The sequence below is a fragment of the Halichoerus grypus genome, chromosome 12 (assembly GCF_964656455.1).
Source record: "Halichoerus grypus chromosome 12, mHalGry1.hap1.1, whole genome shotgun sequence".
Lineage (NCBI taxonomy): Eukaryota > Metazoa > Chordata > Mammalia > Carnivora > Phocidae > Halichoerus > Halichoerus grypus.
The window spans coordinates 56170208-56192995 of NC_135723.1; the positions used below are offsets into that span (position 1 = coordinate 56170208).

General features: G+C 37.9%; 1 long non-coding RNA gene across 1 annotated transcript in view; it reads left to right on the top strand.

The window, feature by feature from the left end:
- LOC118538908 (uncharacterized) overlaps nt 1-22788 on the top strand; it is a 64299-nt gene that overhangs the window by 15642 nt on the left and 25869 nt on the right. The window contains exon 2 of the long non-coding RNA XR_004918834.2: nt 6738-6925. This is a non-coding gene — a long non-coding RNA (uncharacterized LOC118538908). The remainder of the gene's footprint in view (nt 1-6737; nt 6926-22788) is intronic.

Below are 22788 nucleotides of genomic sequence, written 5' to 3' on the forward strand. Positions count from 1 at the left end.
CCTCAGTTTGTTTCTCAGAGTCCATAGTCTCTCATGGTTCGTCTCCCCCTCCAATTTCCCCCCCTTCATTCTTCCCTTCCTGCTATCTTCTTCTTCTTCTTCCCTTTTTTTTTTTTTTTTAATATATAATGTATTATTTGTTTCAGAGGTACAGGTCTGTGATTCAACAGTGGAGAAAGGGGAACCCTCCTACACTGTTGGTGGGAATGCAAGCTGATGCAGCTACTCTGGAAAACAGTATGAATGTTCCTCAAAAAGATGAAAATAAAGCTACCATACGATCCAGCAATTGCACTACTGGGTATTTACCCCAAAGATACAAATGTAGGGATCTGAAGGGGTATGAGACCCATTCATTCTTTAGTAGGATGCTCTTTAGCCTCCACGTATTTGAGTTCTTTCCGACTTTCCTCTTGTGATTGAGTTCTAGTTTCTAAGCATTTTGGTCTGAAAATATGCAGGGAATGATCCCAGTCTTTTGGTACTGGTTGAGACCTGATTTGTCACCTAGGATGTGATCTATTCTGGAGAATGTTCCATGGGCACTAGAGAAGAATGTGTAGTCTCTTGCTTTGGGATGGAATGTTCTGAATATATCTGTGAAGTCCATTTGGTCCAGTGTGTCATTTAAAGTCTTTATTTCCTTGTTGATCTTTTGCTTAGATGATCTGTCCATTTCAGTGAGGGGGGTGTTAAAGTCCCCTACTATTATTGTATTGTTGTTGATGTGTTTCTTTGATTTTGTTATTAATTGGCTTGTATAATTGGCTGCTCCCATGTTAGGGGCATAGATATTTACAATTATTAGATCTTCTTGTTGGATAGATCCTTTAAGTAGGATATAGTGTCCTTCCTCATCTCTTATTATAGTCTTTGGTTTAAAATCTAATTTGTATGATATAAGGATTGCCACCCCAGCTTTCTTTTGGTGTCCATTAGCATGGTAAATTGTTTTCCACCCCCTCCCTTTCAATCTGGAGGTGTCTTTGGGTCTAAAATGAGTCTCTTGCAGACAGCATATCGATGGGTCTTGTTTTTTTATCTAATCTGATACCCTGAGTCTTTTGATCAGGGCATTTAGCCCATTTACATTCAGGGTAACTATTGAAAGATATGAATTCAGTGCCATTGTGTTGCCTGTAAGGTGACTGTTACTGTATATTGTCTGCGTTCCTTTCTGGTGTATGTTACTTTTAGGCTCTCTCTTTGCTTAGAGGACCCCTTTCAGTATTTCTTGTAGGGCTGGTTTTGTGTTTGCAAATTCCTTTAGTTTTTGTTTGTCCTGGAAGCTTTTTATCTCTCCTTCTATTTTCAATGACAGCCTAGCTGGATATAGTATTCTTGGCTGCATATTTTTCTCGTTTAGTGCTCTGAATATATCATGCCAGTCCTTTCTGGCCTGCCAGGTCTCTGTGGATAGGTCTGTTGTCAATCTAATGTTTCTACCATTGTAGGTTACAGACCTCTTGTCCCGAGCTGCTTTCAGGATTTTCTCTTTGTCTCTGAGACTCTTAAGTTTTACTATTAGATGTCGGGGTGTTGACCTATTTTTATTGATTTTGAGGGGGGTTCTCTGTGCCTCCTGGATTTTGATGCCTGTTTCCTTCCCCAAATTAGGAAGTTCTCTGCTATAATTTGCTCCAATATACCTTCTGCCCCTTTCTCTCTTTCTTCTTCTTCTGGGATCCCAGTTATTCTAATATTGTTTCATCTTATGGTATCACTTATCTCTCGAATTCTGCCCTCGTGATCCAGTAGTCGTTTATCTCTCTTTTTCTCAGCTTCCTTATTTTCCATCATTTGGTCTTCTATCTCACTGATTCTCTCTTCTGCCTCATTTATCCTAGCTGTTAGAGCCTCCATTTTTGATTGCACCTCATTAATAGCCTTTTTCATTTCGACTTGGTTAGATTTTAGTTATTTTATTTCTCCAGAAAGGGTTTCTCTAATATCTTCCATGCTTTTTTCAATCCCAGCTAGTATCTGTATAATTGTCATTCCGAACTCTAGTTCCCACATCTTACTAATGTCTGTATTGATTAGGTCCCTGGCAGTCGGTACTGCCTCTTGTTCTTTTTTTTTTTTTTAGGTGATTTTTTCCATCTTGTCATTTTGTCCAGAGGAGCATAGATGAATGAGAGAACAAAATGCTAACAGGTAACAATGACACCAGAAAAATATATAAACAAATCAGAAGAGACCTTCCAGAAAGTGGTTGCTTTTCTGTTCAGAGAATTGCTGCTATTCTTTTCTTCAGTCTCCTGTTGAGTTTGTAGGTGTTCAGAATGGTTTGGTCCCTATCTAGATGAATTCCTGGGACCAGACGAAATTTAGGTCTCCTACTCCTCCGCCATCTTGCTCCAAAAACAGACTCTTAACCATAGAGAGCAAACTGATGGTTACCAGAGGGAAGGTGGGTAGGGAGGGAGGGGATGAATGAAATAGGTAAAGGGAATTAAGAATAACTTGTCTCGATGAGCATTGAGTAATGTATAAAATTATCTAATAATAGAATTATTGAATCACTATATTGTACACTTGAAACTCATATAATTATGTTAACTACACTAGAATTTAAATAAAGATATAAGAAATAGATAAACTGAAAGGCCTATGTCTACTAAGGAAATTGAAGTTGTAGTTAAAAACTTTCCACAAAGAAAACTTTATTCCAGATGACTTTACTGGTGAATTCTGCCAAATATTTAAAGGAGAAAAAAATACCAATTATATACAAATTTTTCCAGAAAATTTAAGAGCAGGAAATACTTCCAAAATGAAAATTCAGCTGTAAGTCTAACATTACCTTAATACCATGTCCAGATGAAGACATCATAATAATGTGATGTAAAGAATATAAGAGCAAAAATTCTAAAAAAAATAGCAACTAGAATAACAATTTATGAAAAGTGTAATATATCATGATCAAGGGAATGAATGCAATGCTTGTCAACAAGGTAAGAAAAGAAGCAAAATGCTCCTGTGTGGATAGGAACAGTAAACCTGTCTTTATTCACAGACATGATTGTTGATGTAAAAATGCCTGGAATCGGGGTGCCTGGGTGGGTCAGTCAGTTAAGCATCTGCCTTTGGCTCAGGTCATGATCTCAGTGACCTGGGATGGAGCCCGGCTTCAGGCTCCCTGCTCAATGGGGAGTCTGCTTCACCTTCTCCCTCTGCCCCTGCCACCCGCTAATGCTCTCTCTCTCTTTCAAATAATTAAATAAATAAAATCTTTAAAAAAATGCCTGGGATCTACAAAAAAGCTCCTAGAACTAATAAATGAGTTTATGAAATGCTGGGATACAAGATCAATTTACAAAAATCAATTCTATGTCTATATACAAGCAATGAGCAATCTGAAATTCAATTAAAAAACAATACTGTTTATAGTTGCATCAAAAACTACCAAATACTTAGAGATAAATCTTTAAAAAGATACACCAGACATATACAATGGAGACTAGAAAATATTGCTGAATGAAACTATCATAGAACCAAATAAAAGGAGAGATCCTCTGTTCATAGGTCAGAAGAGTCAATATTGTTAAGGTGTCAGTTATTCCTAAACTCATCCCTAGATTCAATGCAATCCCCATGAAAATCCAGCAGGCTTCAAAAAACCAAACATTTTGCGGGGCGCCTGGGTGGCTCAGTTGGTTAAGCGACTGCCTTCGGCTCAGGTCATGATCCTGGAGTCCCGGGATCGAGTCCCGCATCGGGCTCCCTGCTCAGCGGGGGGTTTGCTTCTCCCTCTGACCCTCTTCCCTCTCGTGCTCTCTGTCTCTCATTCTCTCTCTCTCAAATAAATAAATAAAATCTTTAAAAAAAAAAAAAAACAAAACAAAAAACCAAACATTTTGTACAAATTAAGAAAATACAACCACCACCACAGAAAGTTGGCAATTGATAAAATATATAATGAGGAGACTTTATATATATATATGTATGTATATACATACATATATACAATATACATACATATGTACATATTTGTGATTCCATATTTGTGAATTTACCTATTTGTCAAAATTTCTTTGTAATCCCCAAAATCAATACTCACAACACTTTGATGGTCATTTAGGGTTGTATGCAGAACAGCACAAATTTTGAGTGGCTCAAAGCATGTATTTCCAACTGAGGCAGAACAGGGTGATTCTCTCCCTTTTGGTTCAGTTCTCATACTGTCAGTAAATGTCCTTTCCATGGTCAATTACTGCCACATTTTGCATATTTTTTTTGTGCTTTTTGGTCATGATTTCATGTTTAAAATGGCCCTGAGTATAGTCTGAAGTGCTGTCTAGTGTTCGTAAGTGTTCCTAAATGCAGGAAGGCTCTGATGCACTTAATGGCATGCTCAGGGATAAGTTGTAGTGTTGCTGGCCACGGTTCAATGTTAATGAATCAACAATTTATATTAAATAAGGTGTCTTTAAACAGAAACATCCACAATACAGAGTTACGTGTTGATCAGTGATGAAAATGTTGTGACCAGAGGCACAGGAAAAATGGACCCTGTACTTCTCTTCGTAGCAGTGGTGTTCAATATTTGATAACTCAGTGTCTGCAGTATCTTTATCGCTATAACTACTATCAAAATGAGAATTAACTATGTGTGTATGTACACACACATACTGTGTATGGGCAGTAAACATCTAAAAATATACTTAAGCTCACTAAATCTGGAAAGGCAAATGAAATAAACATAGAAATATTTCATGCTTATCAGAGTGGCAAACATTTTATACTCTGACAAACTGTTTTCGAGATGTGAGGAAATAGGAACTTTCATGCACTTCAGTGATAGTTTAAATTGGTAAAAACACTTCAGAGAGCAATTTCACAAAACCTAATCAAGTCGAAAACTTAGATTTCCTTTGGCTCAGCAATTGTACTTCTCGATTCAGAGCGCAGAAAAACTTATGTTTGGTACTGATCTTAATATTTTTAGTGGACTAATATCTATTTTAATTGGGATATGGTAAGAACTTCACAAATTTTTTTTTTTAAAGATTTTATTTATTTGAGAGAGAGAGAGGGAGGGTGGGAGAGGGGAGAGGGAGAAGCAGACTCCCTGCTGAGCAGAGAGCCTGACGTGGGACTCAGTCCCAAGACCCTGAGATCATGACCTGAACCGAAGGCAGATGCTTCACCGACTGAGTCACCCAGGTGCCCCAAAACTTCACAAAATATTCTTGCCTGTTAAATTCATTGGTGTTTTCTAACACTACTTTGAAGTCAAAGTGCAGCAATATTGCTGCGAAATCATCCCATGGAAACTTGCATGTACATATGTGTAAAACCGTGTTATTAATATGGTACAGCAGTTCTGACTATGTCATAGTTTCAGTTTCAATTTTGTATAGTAAATTCTTCATATGAGCCCTTTCTAATATTTCTAATGCTGGAATCTGCCTTGGGGAGAGTCCTGGGGCTAACGTATATATTAGATTATCTTGGTTTACAGAAAGGTCAATTTAAAGCACTACTTTTGAGTTAGCATATATATTTAAATATAAAATACAGACCAAATAATATGTCTAACATATGTGCAAAATATAAAGATTCATAATGAAATGAACATCCACATTTTAAACCTAGCTTAAGAAATAGAACATTAGCAAACCGTGTGAAGCCCTCTGTGTGCTACCCTTCGTCCAGCACCCTCCTCCCCCAACCCTGGACATAATCACTCTCTTGATATTTGTGGGAAGATTTCAAACTACTGATTTAATTACTTTAGTAGTCATAGAATTATTTATGTTTTCTTTTTCTTCTTGGATCAGATTTAGTAAGACACTTTCTAGGAATTTGTCCATTCCATCTGTTTTCAATTTTATTGACAAAAGGATGTTTATAATTTTCGCTCATAAGCTCTTTTTTTTTTTTTTTTTTGGCGAGACTTTTCACTTTCTTGAAGTTGAACTGTTAGGGCCAGGGTAAGGAGATGGTGAGCACTAGAAGGCGCTAGTCAGCGCACAGTGGATGAATGCCTAAGTGGGGAGTGCACCCCTGAGGAGGGTGGGTCAGGGATGGCTGGGCAGCTCCCAGTGGCTAAAACCTACATCACAGCCGTAGCATGATTCCAGAACATCTGGTGTTCTGTTGGGATCCGAGGAAGCCGGACGGGAGGACTGGGGTAAAACCCTGTGGTCAGAGCGCAGGGGGTGAGGCTTAAGCGATTAGACACAGTGCGGGTACCTCCAGCGTTTCATTTGTCCTTTGTGACCCTCATCCACCATCTCAAAATCGGAAGCCCCTCCCTCTGGGGCAGTTTATTCCCCTGCTTCTGGCTAGGATGGGAACCCTGCACTAGAGACTGCTCTTCAGCCCCTGGGCAGAGACTGCTCCCTACCTGGAGCTTTGATTAGTTTTGTTGACCCTCAGCCCCTACTGCCTGCAAACACAACTGGCCCCACCATTCTGTCTATAGGAAGTCTCCCACCTCTGTCCAGCAGTTGTCCAAGATAGAGTTTGAGAGATTTGTGGATGACCTTGTAACTGAAAATACAATAGGATTTGGGATCAGAAGAGTAGAGTTAAAATCATTTTTATGCTATTAGCAGTGTGCCCCTGTGCAAATTCTCAAGCTTCACTGTCCCTTGGAATCCTCATTTTTCAAATGAGGGTAGTAACATCTCACACAGCTGGGAAGCTTAATTGAGCTAGTAGAGAGAAGCACCCAGAACAGAAACAACCTAGCTGTCACTCAGATATTTCTTTTCTTCCTTCTCCAGATTCTCTGGATCACTCCTCCTCTCACCCTCCATCTGACTCTGGAAATATCAGATGTGGAGTAGGTCACTGAATGCTACCTGAAGACTCAAACTGTGCCACGTACATCTCAGCTGGGAAAGGCGCACGATAGCCTGACCCCTCTGTGTTCAGTTTCTCACACAGAAGCACAGTTCCTGACACAAAGCAGGTACTGGGAAATGTTGGTTAAATGCATGAATGGGTCTGGTGCAGAGATGATATATCATGGGAAAGTCTTTTAGGGGGAGTGTCCAGTTGTTTTCAAAGAAAACATCATCATGTCACCAAAGCTGACATCATAGGCAGAGGGTGGGGTAAGAGGCTCCAATCTGGGGGGCACCCCAAAGGTCTGCATATCAGGAGCAGTGGACATGACCCGGGGTCCCTGAAGCCAAAGGCTGACTGGAACTCTTCCAGGATTTCATGGGGTCATAGACCCCTCTGAGCCCACTCGCCTTTCCAGTCTGGCTCTTTTGGCTCCTCTGGGTGGCCAGGCTGTCCTTCCTCAAGTCCTGGGAGGATTACAACACTCCAGGAGCGAGGTGGTTGATCCAGCTGCCCGGGGCATTGTGATTCGGGGGGCATTGTGCCCGGGGCATTGTGATCCAGCTGCCAGCGGCATTGTGATTCGGACACCACAGCGTCTTCATAGATTGGCATCTCAAAGGTTTCATTGTCACTGTCTGACCAACTCCGAAGAAAGTAGGTTCTCTCATAAGCTTTTAAACATGTGTAGCATCCCTTCATTTCTTCTTTTGCTTCTGTCACTCCCCCCCCACCTTAATCTCTATTGCCTAGGGGTTATCTATTTTATTAGTCTTTTCAAAAGTGCTAGCTTTTGACTTGATTCTCAATGCTATCTTCTGTTTCCAATTTAGTAACCTCTGTCTTTGTTTTCATTCCTCTTTCCTTTCTTCTACAGTTTTCTCTTCTTAAAATGTTTCCTAAATTGGATACTTAGCTCTTTGATTTTCAGCCTTCCATCTTTTTTAACATAAAACTTGAATACCCTAAGTACCATAATTTATCTTCTAAGCAATGCTTTAGTTGTGCTCACAATTTTTGACATGTACAATTTTTGTTATTTTTATCATAATTTTCATTTTTATTTTTCCTTCTACCTGAGAGTTTTTAGAAGTGTGCTTTCAAATTTCCAGGCACACGGGCTTTTGTGAATATCCTTTGATTACTGATTTTCAACCTAAGATTATCCTAATGATATCAATACTTTGAAATACCTCAACACTTGTTTTATGGACTACTATGAGATTAATTTTTATAAATGTCTCTGTGTCTGGAAAGAATGTGAATTCTCTTATTGCTGAATGTAAAGTTTGAAGTATGTCCTACAACATATGTTAATTTTGTGGGTCAAATCTTGGAGATACTTACTGAATTTTTGTCTGTATAATTTATCAATTACTGGGAAAGGTATGTTAAAATTCTTCAGTATATTGGTTGATTTATTAATTTTCTTTATAAATTTGGAAATTTTTATTCTGAATATTGAAGTTGTATTTTTTCTAAAACAGTAGACTTTAATTTTTAGAGAAGTTTTAGGTTTATCAGAAATTGAGCAGATGTTACAGAGAGTTCTCATATACCCTCTCTCTCTTCCTACCCTGCTCACAGTTTCCCCTATTACTAATATCTTATATTAGAGTGGTACATTTGTTACAATTAATGTACCATTATTGATGCATTATATTAACTAAAGTCCATAGTTTAAAACCCATAGTTTAGGGGTCACCATTTGTCTGTGGGCTCTATGGGTTTTGACAAACTTGTAAAGTTATGTATGCATTACAGTATCATACACAATAGCTTCACTGCCCTAAAAATCCCCCGTGCTACATGTATTCATCCCCCTCCCCGCAAACTCCAGTAACCACTGATTTTTGTCTATTTCTATAGTTTTATCTTTTATAAAATGTCATACATTTGGAATCATGCAGTATAAAGCCTTTTTAGATGGGCTGCTTTTACTAAGCAATGTGCATTTAAGCTTTTGTTATGTCTTTTTGCGGCTTGATAGCCCATTTCTTTTTTTTTTTAAGATTTTACTTTTATTTATTTATTTATTTTAAAGATTTTACTTATTTATTTGAGAGAGAGAGAGTGAGAGAGAGCATGAGCAGGGGGGAGAGAGAGGGAGAAAGCCAAATGCAGGGCTCGTTCCCAGGACCCTGGGATCATGACCTGAGCCGAAGGGAGACACTTAACCGACTGAGCCACACAGGCGCCCCTAAAGTTTTATTTTTAAGTAACCTCTACCCACAATGTGGAGCTTAAACTCACAACCCCAAGATCAGGAGTCTCATGCTTCACCAGCTGAGCCAGCCAGGCACCCCAGCTCATTTCTTTTTATCATTGAATAATACTCAACTGTCTGGATGTACCACAGTTTGTGTATGCGTTCACCCTTTGAAGGACATTTTAGTTATTTCCAGTTTTAGGCAATTATGAACAAAACTGCTATAAACATTTGTGTGCATGTTTTTGTGTAGATATAAGCTTTTAACTCATTTGGGTAAACACCTAGGAACATTATTGTGGGATCATAAAGTGACTATTTGTGAGAAACTGCCAAACTGTCTTTCAAAGTGGCTAAATTGTTTTGCATTCCCACCAGCAATGAATGAGAGTTCTTGTCACTCCACATCCTTGCCAATATTTGGTATTGTCAGTGTTTTGAATTTTAGCCTTCTAATAGATATGTGGTGGTATCTCATTGTTTAAATTTTCAGTTCTCTAATGACATGAGATTGAGCATCTTTTCATACACTTATTTGCTATATGTCTTCTTTGGTAAGTTGTCTGCTCAGATATTTGCCCATTTTAAATTGGGTTGTTTGTTTTCTTATTGTTTAGTTTTAAGAGTTCTTTGTATATAAGAGTCCTTTATCAGAGATATGTTTTGTAAATATTTTTTCCCATTCTGTAGCTTTGTTTTTTTATTCTCTTGAAAGTGTCTTTTGCAGAGCAGAAGTTTTAAATTTTAATAAATTCCAACTTTATTTTTTTTTCATGGATTGTGCTGTTGGTGGTATATCTAAAAAGTTACCATCAAACTCAAGGTCACTAGATTTTCTCCTATATTATCTTCTGGAAGTTTTATCATTTTGCATTTTACCTTTGTGTGATTCACTTTGAGTTAATTTTTGTAGAAGGTGTAAGATCAGCATCTAGCTTTTTGCGAGGGGCATGTAGATGTCCAGTCGTTCAGGTTCTATTTAAAAAAACAAATTTTTTCTCCATTGTATTGTCTTTGCTACTTCGTCAAAGATCGGTTTACTGTATTTATATAGCTCTATTTCGGGGCTCTCCGTTCCACTGATCTGTCTATTCTTTTGCCAATATCACACTGTCTTGATTAGTGTAGTTTAATAGTAAGTGTTGAAGTTGAGTAGTGTCAGTGTCCGTACTCCAACTTTATTTTCTCCTTCAATACTGTGTTGGCTGATTCTGGGTCTTTTGCCTTTATATACAAACTCTAGAATCAATTTATAAATATCTACAAAATAACTTTCTAGGATTTTAATTGGAATTGCATTGAATCTATAGATCAAGTTGGGATGAACTGACATCCCAACAATATTGAGTCTTCTTATTCATGAACATGGAATATCTTTCATTTACTTAGAGCTCTGTGTATTTTTCATCACAGTTTTGTAATTTTCCTCATATAGATCTTGTACATATTTTGTTAGATTTATTTCTCAATACTTCATTTTTTGGCACTAATGTAAGTGGTATTGTGTTAATTTTTGTTTTTTATTTTAATTTTTAAAGAAGTTTTAATTTAAATTCTATTTAGTTAACATACAGTGTAATATTAGTTTCAGGTGTACAATATAGTGATTCAACATTTCCATACATCACCTGATGCTCATCACAGACGTGCAAACCTTAGTCCCCATCACTGTTTACCCCATCCCCTCACCCACCTCCCCCTGGTAACCATCAGTTTGTTCTCTATAGTTAAGAGTCTGTTTCTTGGTTTACTTTCCTCTCTCTTTTTTCCCTTTGCTCATTTGTTTTGTTTCTTAAATTCTACATGTGAGTGAAATCATACAGTATTTGTCTTTCTGTGACTGACTTATTTTGCTTAGCATAATACTCTCTAGCTCCATCCATGTCATTGCAAATGGTAATAATGCATCTATTCCTTTTTATGGCTGAGTAATATTCCATTGTATATATATACCACACCTTCTTACCATTCAGCACTCAACGGATACTTGAGCTGTTTCTATAATTTGGCTATTGTAGATAATGCTGATATATATATCAGGGTACATGTATCCCTTTGAATTAGTATTTCTGTATTCTTTGGGTAACTACCTGGTAGTGAAAATGCTGGATTGTAGGGTAGTTCTGTTTTTAATTTTTGCAGAGCCTCCATATACTGTTTTCCAGAATGGCTGCACCAGTTTGCATTCTCACCAACAGTGCAAGAGGGTTCCCCTTTCTCCACATCTTGCCAACACCTGTTGTTTCTTGTGTTGTTGATTTTAGCCATTCTGACAGGTGTGAAGTGATATCTTATTATAGTTTTGATTTGTATTTCCCTGATAATCAACCATGTTGAGCATCTTTTCATGTGTCTGTTGGCCATTTTTATGTTTTCTTTGGAAAAATGTCTATTCATGTCTTCTGCCCATTTTTTAAGTGGATTATTCATTTTTGGGGTGTTGAGCTTTATAAATTCTTTATATATTTTGGATACTAACCCTTTATCAGATATGTCTTTTGCAAATATCTTCTCCTATTCCATAGATTGCCTTTTAGTTTTATAGATTGTTTCCTTTACTGTGCAGAAGCTTTTTATTTTGATTAAGTCCCAATAGTTTATTTTTGCTTTTGTTTCCCTTGCCTCCAGAAACATGTCAAGAAAGAAGATGCTACGGGGTATTGTGTTTTTTAACTTCAAATTCCAATTGTTCATTCCTGGTATATAGGAAAGCAAATTGATGTTTGTATACTAACCTTGTGTTCTAAAACTTTGCTATAATTGCTAATTAGTTCCAGGAGGTTTTTTTTTTTTTGTATTTTCTCTTTGTTTGCATGAAGTTTACAACTGTCTTATCTTCTTGGTGGATTAAAATATTTTCATTATGTAGAGGCTTTGTTTATCCTAGTAATGATTTTTACTTTAAAGTGTCTTTATTACTTATGAAAGTAGCCATAAAATCTTTTACCTAATATATGCCTTTCATTTTTTTTTGATTTTCAGCTTTTCTGTATCTTTCTTTTTTAGATCTGTCATTTGAAAAAAGTACATAGCCATATCTGTATGTCTGTGTGTCTACACACACATACCAAATATGATAGTGTTTGTATTTTAACTGATTGATATTTATTGCTGTTAAGTTCATTTGGTTAGAAGACATACTTTATATGATTTTAATCTTTAAAAATTTATTGGTAGTTTTTTATAGTCTATCTTGCTAATGTTCTTGTACACTGGAAGAGAATGTGTATTATGTTGTTATAGGGTGGAATGTTCTATAAATGTCAATGAAGTATTGAAATCTCTAGCCATAATTGTGGATTTTTTGTTTCTCATTGTAGTTCTTTCAGTTTTAAAGCTCCATTATTAGATGCATAAGTGTTAAGGATTGTTATGTCCTGTGACCTCTTTATGATGCTGAAGTGACCTACCTTGTAATATTCTTTGCTCTGAAATCTACTTTATCTGATATTAATAGTTACTCCAGATTTTTAAAAATTAGTATTACTATAACACATTTTTCTATCCTTTTACTTTCAAGCCATTGTCTCTTTATAGAATATACTTCTTGTGGCAGCATAGAGTACGGTCTTGCTTTGCTATCCAATCTGAAAACCCGTGTTTTTTAATTGAGGTATTCTAACCATTTACATTTAATTTGGTTCTTAATATTTTTTTGGATTAAGTATTTCTTATTACTGATTCCCTTTTATCTCCTTTGTTGGCTTATTAGTTATAACTTTTTGGTTGTTTTAGGGTTTATGCTATGCATCATTAAGTTATCACAGTCAACCTTTGAATGATATAAAACTTCTTGTAGAGTGTAAAAACTTTACAATGGTATACTTGTTTCTCCCTCTCTAGATTTTGTCCTGTTGTATACGTTATTTTTACATATGACATAAACTCCACAATACACTGTAATTAGTTTTGTTTATATGTGCTGCCGAAGCGAGCACTAATTAGTTTTGTTTAAATAATCAATTACCTTTTAAAGAATTTTAAATGATAAGAAAAGTGCATATTAACTAATATAGTAACCATTTTTAATGCTCTTCATTCCTTTATGTAGATCCATATTTCCATCTGGTATTTTCCTTCTATCTAAAGGACCCCTTTAACATTTTTTGTAGTGCAGGTCTGCTGAAGATGAATCCTTCCAGATTTTGTATCTCTGAATAAGTCTTTATTTTGCCTTCAATTTTAAAAGCTATTCTTGCTGAGTATAGACTTACATGTTGACAATTTTTATCATATTTTCTGAAGAGAAATATACTGTCATCCTTATTTTTCTTTTTCTGTTCATAATGTGCCTTTTTTCTTATGCTGATTCTAAAGTTTTTCCTTACCTCTGGTTTTGAGCGATTTGATTATGATGTGCCTCTGTGTAATTTTCTTCGTGTTTCTTATACCTGGGCTTCATTGAGATTTTTGGATCTGAAATTTTATAGTTTTTGTCAAATGTGAAAAATTTTCAGTCATCATTTGCTTACTTTACTCCCCTTCTCCTATTTCTCCTTTGTGGTCTCCATTTACACTTGTATTAGGTTTCTTGAAATTGTCCCTCACACCACTAGTGCTCTTCTCATTTCTTAAAAATTTTTTTCCCAAATTTTATTTTGAATAGTTTCTATTGCTGTGTTTTCAAGTTCACCAGTCTTTTCTTTTGAAATGTTTAATTTTTGTTAATCTAATCCAGCATATTTTTCATCTCAGATATTGTAGTTTCCATCACTAGAAGTTTCATTTGGGCTTTTGTTATATTTTCCATATCTCTGATATTTTTAACATATTGAGTACAGTTATAATAACTGGTTTGCTTTTATTGTCTGCTATCTAACATCTGTGTCGGTTCTTAGTCTAGTTTGACAGGTTTCTCTCCATATCATAGGTTATATTTTCTTTCTTCTTCGTATGTCTGGTCATTTTTGTTTAGATGTGAGATACTCCTAGTTTTACTTTGTTGGGTGCTATATGTTTTTGCATTCCTATAGATATTATTATACTTTGTTCTAGCATGCAATTTAGTTACTTAGAAACAGTTTGATCCTTTTAAGTCTTGTTTTTTTAAGATTTTTTTTTTTAAGATTTTATTTATTTATTCATGAGAGACAGGGAGAGAGAGAGAGAGAGAGGCAGAGGCAGAGGGAGAAGCAGGCTCCCTGCTGAGCAGGGAGCCCGATGCAGGACTCTATCCCAGGACCCTGGGATCATGACCTGAGCCGAAAGCAGACGCTTAACCATCTGAGCCACCCAGGCGCCCTGTTTTTAAGATTTTTTTAAAAAGATTTTATTTATTTATTTGTCAGAAAGAGAGAGAGAGCGAGCACAAGCAGGGGGAACAGCAGGCAGAGGGAGAAGCAGGCTCCCTGCTGAGCAAGGAGCCCGATGCAGGGCTTGATCCCAGGACCCTGGGATCATGACCTGAGCTGAAGGCAGATGCTTAACCAATTGAGCCACTCAGGCATCCCTTGTTTTTAAGATTTTTGAATGGGTCAGCATTTAGTCTAGGACTGATTTTGTCCATGACCAAGGCATGACCCTTTTGAGTACTCTATCCAGTGCCCTGTGAATTATGAGGTTTTCCAATTTGGCTGGTGGGACCAAGCACTATTCCTGGGTTGGTGTGAACCCTGAGGACTGTTCTAATCCTTTTGGGTGGTTTTATCCCCCTAGTTTCCTCATATGTACTCACTGATCAATGTTCTCCTAAATACTCAAGGAGGTCCTTGCTGATCCCTGCACAGCCCTCTCCTCTCTAGTACTCTATCCACAAACTCTAGCTGCCTTTATTTCTCTAGTTTCCCAAGTCCTCCCTCTAAATTCAGGGAGTCTACCAGGCTCTGCTGGCATTTCCCTTTCTGTGCCACTGCCTGGAAACTCTGAAGGCAGTATGCTGGGGAAATCATATGCCTGATTTGTTTCCCATCATCTCTGAGGGAGTGCTTTCTTTCATTACCAGCTATCCAGTGTTGTAAAAACCAGGGTTTCCTTTACTTTGTCCAGTGTTTTGGTTGTTTCAGATGGGAAGGTAAATTTGGTCCCTGTTATTCCATCTTAGCTGGGTATGGAACTCATTTCATTGTTGGTTAATGATATATTTGGAATTTTTTCCTACTAGTTTATTTTATACTTTCTATTTATTTTTTTCTTACATACTTTCTCCTTCTTCTTATGACAGTAATCAGATATTATATTTATTAAGTGCTTATTCCATCTGTTAAGCCCAGACTTTAGGCTATGTAGTTTGCATAAATTTCCTCACAATGACCCAAGAAGGTAGCTACTAATGCCTTGCTTCTTTTAGGTATGAGGAAACTGAGTCATAAAGCTTTCAATGACCTCCCCAAAAGTCACATGTCGGGGTTTACATCCAAGTCTTTCTCTAAAGCCTTTGCTTTTTCTACACAGTACTGACCTGCCACCAGCTGAAAGCTAATGTAGCTATATACTGAGAATGCTAATTTATGTGATTGTTAAGCTAATAAGACAGTTCCTTTGAGTGGTCAGTGATTTGGTTGTCTCACTGGCCTTTACTTTCATTATCTATGGAGCTAATCCAGAGTAAATAAACTCTGGTTCATGTTGTCAAATAATTTAATATTAGCAAAGTAAGTTATGATGTTAGCAGCAATATGAAAATGCTATGAGTGATTAACCACAAGGTGTCTTTGGGAATGAGCTTATTGGCTTGGGGGAGGGTGGACTGTAATAATAACTTATTTAAAAGTATCATTTTATCTCAGTTTGTACAGAAAGCTAATATTGGATGTCTAGTAGAAATTATCTCTCTGAATTTTAATTTTCTATTCATTATCGATTCCTTGATGGCTTATCCTGACTTGTTGACAGTCCTTGCTCTGAAGGGACCTGAAGATATATATGCCCAGAAGATACGAGAGAGCAAATGAATACACATGTTTTTGGAAGGTTCTGCTCTTTCAATGTTAAGCCTTTACAGTCTGCACTTTGTGCCCACGTCTTCCGTGGCTGAAGAGCTCCGTCTGCCAGGGATTCTCTTGGCCACTCTCTGCACTGGTGTTTGTAATTGTCATCATCGTAGGGCAGTGCAGCCTTTTAGGACGTGTCCTCCGTCAGCGCGGCTGCACCTGCTGGTGGAGCCACACACTGTCATAAGAGGCATGGCTGACTTCATGCCGTGAAGCATTTATTTGGCGGTCCTTAAATATATCCAAGGCTGGTAGTGACAAAACAGTAATCCACTAAAAGTAAAGGCAGTGATATCTCTTTTGAAACAGGCAGCACAACAGCATGGTGTGTCATGCACCTCATTACTGAAGTCTGAGTGTGTTTGAATCTTTGACTTTTATGGTATAATTAATTGAATGCACCTTTCAGAGCAAGAGAAAAATGGAAGGCTCTGCAAGCCTTCCAGTTTCTTAAAGTACTGCTGTGCGCTCTGTCGGGCAGGCATAGCCTTGTAGACAAAGATGGAAATGTATAGCAAGCCCAAAGGCACAAGGCTGCTTCCCTCTGGAGCTGTCATGAGAACAAATGGGAGAAACAGGAAGTCTGTGCCACATGGTAGAACTTATCCCGGAAAATCAAATGGATATAATCCATTCCAGCTTTAGCACACACTAGCTTCACAATGGCATGTTAGACATTTGCTGGAGGGAGTAGCCTTGGGATCTGAAATCTCTCTTTCTGAAGAAATGAAAGTTTTTTGAGAAAGATTATTATTAAGAACTCGAACCCACCATGCCTTCCACAATAAAGAAAAGAAAAGCACCGAGGTTTGTGGACACTGTATTCCTCCAACACGCCAGGGATATGAATGAGGAAAAAATGTACTTTGGCATTCAGTGAGCATCCATGGAGGGACTAGTGGCTATCAGGAATGGTGCTAGGGGTGAGGATGGCAATGAGGAAGATACAAATATGACCTTGAGATTTGGAGAGAGATATGTAAAAACATATATATGGTAATTGAGTAGTGTAAGAGTGTGTGAGTGCAGAAGTATGCAAAATGCTGGGGAGGGCAAGAGGTCTTTGGGGAGGAGGTGAGCTTTGAGCAGAGTCTGCAAGGATGTTTTCTGGGGAGAAAAGGGCCATCTGGGGAGAGGCAGCAGCACGTCTAAAGGCACAGGAAACTGAAAATAACTCACAGCTCTGCAGGAGATGGTGAGTAATCTGGTCACGCGTGCTTCAGAATGACTGGAGATAACATGAGAGAAGAGTGTTGGGGTTGGGTTGGGGAGGACACTGTATGCTGTGTAAAGGAAATTGGGCATTGTGCTGTGGATTTAAAGTAAGGGAGTAACCCGCTCAGACTTGGGTTTAGGAAGAGAATGCTAGAGGTGGTGTGGAAGGTAAATGGAAAGGAAAGAGGGACTAGAAGTGCCCAGACATTAAGAAGTCATCGCAGTGCTGAGGTAGAAGATGGCGTGTGCTAAACCACCACTGACGCTGTCTTAAGGACTTTGCTCTTATTTGGCACTTTGCCAAAAGACATGATCTTCACCATCACTTGCGTGGCTCTGTAATTGGAGGGTGTTCCAGTCGTCTCTCAGCTTTTGTGCGTTGCCCAAACCAGGTAAAACTGTGCTTGGGCTGAATGTCAGACAGGCCTGCATTTGAATCCTGCCTCTTTCTTGTTTCAGCTGTGTGACTTGAGATAATTGGCCTCTCTAGCCTAAACTGCCTCCTCTGTAAAATGAAGTAATGGTGCCTTTGATAAATACTGGCCGCTTAAGTACTGTAGGTCTGCTCACCTTCATGTCCAGCACAGGTCGTGTGAGCAAGGAAAGGAATGCTATTGGCTAAGCTTGTGACTCCCTGAATCTTACGCATTTTCACAGATTCTGATCAGTGCATGGTTGTTAATTGATTTGTTTTTATTCAAACAGTGCCTTCAAGTGAGGGATGTAATCTCTGGATACCTAAAGTCTTCTGTGTAGTCAGCCATCTTTCATCGTTTCACTTTAGTGTGGTCTGAGAGATTGCTTACGTTGAATTTCCTGTGCGTTGCTAACTTATATGATTAATTTTGGAGCCAGAGGGCATGAAGATATCATCTGTTAAATTTTCTCACTTACTCATTTGTTCATTCATTCAGCAAACAACGGCTGAATGTCTAAATGTGCTAGATACTGTGCTAAGCACAGGCAAAAATGAATTAGACCAGGGTCTTGTCCCCCAGATGCCCAGAGCTTTGGGAGAAGTAAGCACATGGTTTATAATACAAAGTACTATGGAATTTCAGAAAGGAGAAGAGTAAATAGGGCTGTAGTGGGCAGAGTAAGAACACAGAATTGACAAGGAGTAGATCCTTTAGCCAAATCTTGAAACATGAGTTCATATTTATTACTCTGGCACTGGGGGTAAAAGAGGGTCAGAATTCTAGTTATTCTTGGCATATAAACCACCCCGCAAATTAGGGGCATGAAACAACATCAATTTTTTATTTCTCATGATTCTATGCATTGGTTGGGCTTCATGGGGCAGTTCTTCTGCTCCAGGTGGTGTTGTTTGGAGTCACTAACGCTGGGAGCTCTGAAGTCTCTTCACCTCCCCTTCCAGTATCTGCTTCTCAGTCCTGGCCCCCCTCCTGCCCTCCGCATGGCAGTTATCTTGTATTCTGGTTCACCAGATTCTTATGGAGCGTCCACTGTGTGCCAGACAGGGCTAAGCACCAGGGAAACAACTCAAAAAAGATTTAGTTTTAGACAAAGTGAAATGGTTTTCTAGTTAGAAAGTTACTGACTTTTATTTTGGGAAAAACCTATCTAGTACCCTCTGAATGTTTTGGAGGCATGTTATTTGATCTGATTTTATTTATTTTTTTAAAGATTTTATTTATTTATTTATCAGAGAGAGAGACACAGCGAGAGAGGGAACACAAGCAGGGGGAGTGGGAGAGGGAGAAGCAGGCTTCCCGCTGAGCAGGGAGCCCGATGTGGGGCTCGATGTGGGGCTCGATCCCCCAGGACCCTGGGATCATGACCTGGGCCGAAGACAGACACTCAATGACTGAGCCACCCAGGCGCCTGATTTGATCTGATTTTAAAAAAAGATCCCTGAAATGTACAAAGAACAGGATCTATAGAATAAAATAATTTCCCTCTTTTTCCCCAAGACAAATTGGGGTATATTCAGCATGGAGGTATATTGTGTTGAGTTATTATAGTAAAAATATAAGAAGAAGAATTTAGGCAACAAGCCTGAAAAAAATGTCACCTGCAGGGGAAAAACGGTGTTGGCCTCAGACTTTCTCATAATCGCAACATCAGGAGACAAGGAAGCAATGTCTATAAAATTCTGAGGAAAAAAATATCTGTGACCCAAGAATTCTAAATTTAGCCAAGTGTTTGCTGTATACAGAGGCATCAGGCAGAAATTCCTAAGCACACAGGAATTTAGAGAATTCAGCATTTCTGAGTCCTTCTTGAAAATTCTATTTGACAGTAGATTCCAGCCAACCAAGACATGGATCAAAACAGAAGTACTCAGGAATGGAAACGCTGCATGGTAAAAAAAAAAAAGTGAACAATAAATCTACTTGAACTTAGACCCCAAACTGCAAATCCTGGAGTTAGAGAGTAATTCTGAAATCCTGGGGATTATGAATATAGAATAGAATGTGAAGGTTAAAAACCTTGATGGTGCTTAAAAAAAAGATAATAACAAATGAAAATTAGAAGGTGGGAGTAAGTGCTACTTTCCTCACCTTTCATGGCCGAGAATTAGTTACTACTGAAACTGGTAGTCTGAAGTTAAACATGTGTAGGTAAAACTTCAGTCTCTGAATGTTTTTTACAATCTTATTTTCTCTTTCTTTCTTTCTTTCTTTCTTTCTTTCTTTCTTTCAAGAAGCTCTTAGCTTCTTTAGAAAATAATATCTCTGGCAGAAGACTTACCTAAAGACCAGTAGTTTCTTTGGTTTCATTTTTTTTCATTATTAGAATCAAATAAAATATAATGTAATATACTTTACTTCAGCACCATGTTTTCTATCTTCTGTTTGTCTATCCAGCTCCAACTAGGTACATATGTGTACAGGGAGGTATCTGAAATAATGTTCATCTAATATTAATAATTTTTTCTAAGTGGTAAAGATTATTTTTGTTTTATTATTTGTGCTTTTCTGTATTGAATGATTTTAAAATAATAAGGGAATTTTTTTTATAAAAATAATATTCGATTCCACGGTTGTAGTTTGAGTGTTAACTTTATCTCTTTAGGCCTCGGTGTCCTCATTGGTAGGTGGGGTGAATAATGTGGTGGATAATAGTCCCTGTTTCTGAGGGCTGTTGGGAGGAGCAAACAAGAGAATGCCCATGAGGCACATAGGATGGCATCTGGACTATCATGAACTTAATACACATTAACTTTAAAAGAAGGTATGAAATCATGTAATGTTAGAACTAGAAGGAACTTCAGTGATTCACTTTTTAAATTTTACTCATGAAAAAACTGAAGCCCAGAGAGGTGTGCCCAAGATCACATGGCTAGTTATGGCAGAAACTTAATCTTCTGCAGGCCGGCTCTTTGCACATCCCACGCTCTTTATATGTTCTATGGGAATGAGAACAGAGATGTATATAATATAAAACAAACAAATTCTTGGACTAATATTCACATTACTCTTCAGCATTCTTAGAGCCCACACCAATAAATATATCATAGGTGGGAGTGCCTATATGCCCACTAGGTTAGCAAGAACATGGCTTGCAATTAAAAATTTGCCCTAGGAAATTCCACAGAGTATATCATACATGTACAGCTAATTAAAAGGTAACTGCAATGAGCCCTTTTATCTCCATCTGGCAAGAGTTATTCTGTCTTATTTATCTTCTGCCTTGAGATGATAAAATGAATAGCTGTCTTCCATTTGTTCAATTAATTAGGCTTCTTTTCTGTTGCCACTGTGCGGCAATAAACATGGCTGTCTAGACAGAACCCATCCCTCAAATTTTTCCTAAGTTGTTGGGAAAAGCCTATTCCACTGTTAATATTCACAACAGGGTGGGCATAGAAGACCTCTTTGCAGCAATTTCACATGCCATTATACAAATTAATGAAAATTTGTGATTCTTAGAATGGGTGGGGTTTTATAAATGGTGGGAAAGGAGAGATGGAAAAAAATGGAAGAGCATTTCATGAGCAATTTTAATTCAAAATACAACATCAAGAAGCAGCCTCCCAGGGAGAGATGTGATTGAGTGTTATTGTGAAATTTGTTGGAAAAAAAAGAATTCTAGAGTTGCCAGCTTCAAAGCCAGGGTAGTGATGTTATCATTTCCTGGTACATTCTCTATACAATGGAGCAATTAGATGAGTATAAACTGGGCTGGCTAACGCAGTATTCAAAGTAATAAGTCCAGACCATCCAGCTGCCTAAATTGATTAATGATATGCAAATGGAATTTACAGACTAGAGTCATCCGTTTCCCCTCTTCCAGGCTGTCTGTCTTTTCTTAACTCTACTCCTTGCTTTAGCTAAAAGGAAGAGAAACTATTATGAACATGGGTTAGACAGTAAATTACTTTCTCTTATTCAATCTCAGCTTTCTGAGCTATGATTCAAACCATCAAAAGTCTATCTCCAGCCTATAGAGAACTGACATATTCATTGTGGTGTGTCACTCCTCAAACTCTGCTGCCGTTATTTCAACTACCCTTAATTTAAAATACTGTCTGCATCAGCTAGAATCCCTAACAAATGGAGCGCCTCATCACCATACTAATTGAACGAAAAATGTTCCATGATTTAAATACCTATTGCTTCATCATTTCCCAGTCTCTGGCTTCCATTTTGTCAGGCATGAAGTTGATGATTAAACCCAAGGCATAATTATTAGCAACAGAGGAACCGTTGTCTCATCTTGCAGTTTCCTGACCAGGTGCAAGCTCTCCGCTCCTTACTGAGCATGTCTGTCAGTCTTATGAACAATCCCAGCAGAATAAGTGACTGATTTTCTCTTTATAATCACGGAGGCGCTTTACAGCAAATTGTCACACTAGACCTCTACTTCTGAATGGCATAATGAATGTTTCAGTGTGGTGAGAAGTTTATCTATTGAAAAGAGGTGTCAGGGTTGGAGCTAGGATGTTGACATCTTTTATCAATAAACCTACCATGGCTGCCTCCCACCACATTGGCCTCTGTCGCTTCGACAGTTGTGTAAAATGAGGAAGGGATTACAAAGCAGGGTGCAAGAAACCTGTTTATAAATTCTGCCTTAGAGTGAAAGTAAAAAAAGAAGCTTGCGTGGGCCTGAAGCTCTGTGTAAAGGAGTTGTAGTGCAGAGTGATTTATGAGGGAGAAGGAGTACAGGGTGCATTCAGGAGTTGGAAAAAGAATAATTTTTAAAAGCACATTTCAGAGACTAACAAAATAGTCCTGATTTAGTTCAGTTTTAAGTTATTTGGATTTGCTGCATCCAAATGTGTGAACTTGTCTACGAAGCTATCAAAGAGAGAAAGAACATTACCTTGTTTGAGTTTGATGAAAGGTATACTCAAAGTACTCGTCTTTCTCTATTTACCAGTAGCATTTGAACTTGAAGCTGGTTCCTCTAACTTGGCCAGAAATAGAAGCCCTGGTTTTGAAAGTCCCATGTTTGGAACTAAACCCAGGTATCTGCAGACTCATTAAAGGATCTGCTTGCACATTCTAAATTCTGGTCTTTTGCCCATAATAGGGACAATGTATCTCTTGAAGAGTACTTTCCACTACATCTTCTTTTCTCAGAAGCTTTCACTTTACTAATATCCATTTATGTTGGAGTTAAATTTAAAATGTAGAAATCTTTTAAAACTCAAATTCTGACTAG